Source organism: Chiloscyllium plagiosum, unplaced genomic scaffold, assembly GCF_004010195.1.
Source record: "Chiloscyllium plagiosum isolate BGI_BamShark_2017 unplaced genomic scaffold, ASM401019v2 scaf_30763, whole genome shotgun sequence".
NCBI lineage: Eukaryota > Metazoa > Chordata > Chondrichthyes > Orectolobiformes > Hemiscylliidae > Chiloscyllium > Chiloscyllium plagiosum.
This window is the reverse complement of record NW_025204555.1, coordinates 1-3,898: the sequence shown is the minus strand read 5'-3', so window position 1 is coordinate 3,898 and position 3,898 is coordinate 1. Positions and strand designations below refer to the sequence as shown.

The 3,898-nt window shown below is 44.2% G+C and overlaps 1 non-coding gene across 1 annotated transcript; it reads right to left on the bottom strand.

Annotated features, from left to right (window-relative positions):
• Nucleotides 1-2,141: 2,141 nt before the first annotated feature.
• On the bottom strand, nucleotides 2,142-2,223 carry trnas-aga. The gene has a single exon. It is a non-coding gene; the product is annotated as a tRNA-Ser (tRNA).
• Between the last annotated feature and the right edge of the window lie 1,675 nt (nucleotides 2,224-3,898).

Sequence of the window (3,898 nt, the reverse complement as noted above, 5' to 3'; positions counted from 1 at the left end):
TCTTGACCAGGGATTCCACTTCCTTAGTAAACCACGGCTCACGCGTTCTATATCTTCCTCCCTGCCTGACAGATACATACTTATCTAGGACACACAGGAGCTTTTCCTTGAATAAGCTCCACATTTTAATGTGCTCACCCCCTGCAGTTTCCTACCCCATTCTACGCTTCCTAAATCTTACCTAATCTTCCTAAATCGTGGGACTTGTGCCTCACAACACACTTCACATTCAACAACCAGATATACGAACAAATCAACGGAACACCCATGGGCTCACCGATCTCGGGACTCATAGCAGAAGCAGTAAAGCAAAGGTCAGAGCAGTCTTACCGCAAATTCAACCCAAACACTGGTTCAGATACGTGGATGACACCTTTGTAATCATTAAAAACACGGAAATAGAGAAAACACACAGGATCATCAACTCCACACTCACAGGAATCCGATTCACCAGAGAGGAAGAAAAGGGCAATCAACTCCCATTCCTAGACGTGATGGTACAGAGAACACCTAACGGAGAATTCACCACAAAGGTACACAGGAAAGCCACACACACAGACCAAGTCCTGAACTATGAAAGCAACCACCCCAAAACACACAAATGAAGTTGCATCAAGACACTATTCAAAAGGGGCACAACACACTGCAGCACACCAGAACTATAAAAAGAGGAAGAGGAACACCTATACAAGGTATTCGCCGAAAACGGATATCCTCGCAATTTTATCAACAGATGCCTAAGGGATAGACCACGGAAAGAGGACATGCCACAGCCCAAAGGACTAGCCACACTACCACACATCAAGAACATCTCTGAACTGACAGCCAGACTACTGCGACCACTAGGACTCTTAACAGCACACAAACCAACAGCCACACTCAGACAACAGCTTACCAGAACTAAGGACCCGATACCCAACATGAGCAAAACTAATGTAGTGTACAAAATCCCATGCAAGGACTGCACAAAACACTATATAGGACAAACAGGAAGACAGCTAACGATCCACATCCAGGAACATCAAATAGCCAGGAAACGAAGCGACCAACTATGCGTAGTCGCCACACACACAGACGACAAGCAACATGAATTCGAGTGGGACAACACTACTATTATAGGGCAAACCAAACAAAGAACAGCCAGGGAATTCCCAGAAGCATGGCACTCATCCACAAACTCCATCAACAAACACATCGACTTTGACCCAATATACCAGCCACTGCAGCGGAGAGCTGAAACTGACAAGAGGAAGCGGCAAGGACAGGCCACTATAAATGCCGCACGAAACACCACAGAAGCGCTTCACAGGAGGATCCCAAGAACTGAGGATGCCACCTAGACAGGGGACGAAACGTTTCCAACAAAAACTTCCAGCTCGGCGAACAGAAACATATCTTTGTCTTGAGTGTTCCAGAGTTTTTCATTGTCCCAGAGTCCAGATGAAGTTTGCATTCCTCACGTACGTGAGCGAGAATGATTTCAATGTCTCAGATCAGTTCCTGTCCCGAGAACATCAGAGTCAATCTCCCGTCCTCTACTCGGTCCGACAGTTCACACTTCTTCATTCTCCTCTGATTCCATTTCCCAAAGAGTTTCTCAAGATTTCCAAAGCTGGAGCCTAAATTATATGGTTTGCTTCCTAAACATTTTTTCAACTGCCAGATGCCAATATTTTCACAGTATCTCTTCACAATCCTCTGGCTTGCACCATGTCCAGGGATGAGAAGTCCCGTTTGGTGGAGAGATTCCCGAGGCTGATAAATTTCACTTTGGAACAAAAATGGTGAAGTGGCGATTTCCTGCGGTTGTTTCTAATGATGGGAGAGGGAGCGGTGGGGAATGAGCACTTTGACGAGCAGGAGGAAGTGTTGCCACTGACCCGAGTCAGAGAACAGACGACAGGGATTAAAGGAATCTAATGAAAAGCAGCACTTCTGCTCAGGACGTTCAATAACAGCTGCAGAAACCCGATGTGTCGAGCAGTGTATCTGGAAAGAGAAACAGAGATAATGTTTTAAATATGGAACATTTCTGATGAAGAACTCGAGTTTCCCAAGTCTAATCAAATTACCGGCCTGGTTCACAAAATAGTTTTTCTGAACTTTGAGCGAAAATTGTACCAGCAGGAAAGCATCCATAATGTAGCCAGCAGGATTCGAACCTACATGGGGGAACCCCAATGGATTTCTGATCCATCGCCTTAACCACTCGACCATGACTACAGACTGCTTAGGTGCGTTGAGCATTGACCAAATCAGCCGTGATCTCATTGAAACCTCTCGTTGACTTGATGAGCGAAATGCTTCCATCTCCTTTCATACCTTTGCTGTCATTTGTCAGGTGCGAGACACCAATGTAAAAGAAGAAAAGCACAAAGGTAGGAAAAGATATTTGCAGGCAAACTGAGTCAAAATTATTTATTGAAAGGAAAATCACACTTGGCAATTTGCCATATCTCTTTGCGAACATGACCTGGGCTGAGCATTGACCAAATCAGCCGTAATCTCATTGAAAGCTGCCGTTGACGTGATAAGCTGAATGCTTCCATTCTCCTCTCCCACCTCTGCTGTGAATTGTAAGGTGCGAGGCACCAACGTAAAGGAAGAAAAACATAAAGTTAGGAAAAAATATTTGCAGCCAAACTGAGTCAAAATTATTGATTGAAAGGACAATCCCACTTACCTCTGCTGTGAATTGTAAGGTGCGAGGCACCAACGTAAAGGAAGAAAAACATAAAGTTAGGAAAAAATATTTGCAACCAAACTGAGTCAAAATTATTGATTGAAAGGACAATCCCACTTTGGCAATTTGCTAGATCTCTTTGCAAACATGACCAGCAGAGCTGATCAAGAGAGGTATTGATCTGAGTGTTCTTGGACATGAAACAATCCAAGGTTAGTGACATATTCATTTTTTTTTCTGGCGAAGGAGCTGGTCTTTCCATATGCTCACAATGAAAGAGATTTTTCCCAATAAAAGACGGCAAATAAGTCCCATCTAACGCTGACACCATCGTGAGCGCTGCTGTTTCACAATACCACAGAGTCAGGGTCAATTCCCGCCTCATGCAACTGAATGTGTGGAGTTTGCACATTCTCCCCGTGGCTGCGTGCACTTGCTCTGGTTTTCTCCCATAGTCCAAAAATGTACCGGTTAGGTGAAATGGTCGTGCTAAATTGACGTGGTGAATGGAGAGGAATGCATTGGGCTGGGGCGGGTCGGTGTGGAGTTGCTGGGCCGAAGGACCTGTTTCCATATTGTAAGTATTCTAATCTACGGTAATCAATGGCCAAGGTATGACCCACGTTGTTCGATGGGGCATATATGACTTTTCGATTGTTTTTCTTCAAAGTTTCTTTACAATTCAAACGGGAGTGGAAGAAGGGAAATGAATGTCTCCCATAATTCTTGCCTTCTTTTAGCATTCACAGGCGGTATTTTTCCTGTACTTTTTTTTACACTGTGGTTACTGTTCATGTTCTTGTAAGCTACATCGGCTGGTTTCCTCTTTCCTCAATGTTCCTCATCTCTACCCAAAACACATTTTCCATCCTTATCTCCTGAATCAATGTAATTTCTAACCATTGCATAATTGCCACGGAAACTGGGCTTTTCACACGCTTGTGTATGTCATTTTCCAATATTAATTGATCGTTTACTGTGTTGCAATTGCGCATGTGAAGAAGAAAACAGAAGAGAGGCAGGTGGTCCTGGGTTTCAAACGCACGTAATTGCAGCTAAAACGCAGCTAACTGCACACAATGCAATCACGGAAGCATCCACCGAACCGTCAGGAAGCACACAATAAGTACAATGCTGGATGCCATGTCAGGAACAGGACCAGAAACACAACAGAAATACGTCTCTTGGGTACTATTTTAACGCTTTTCTCAATCA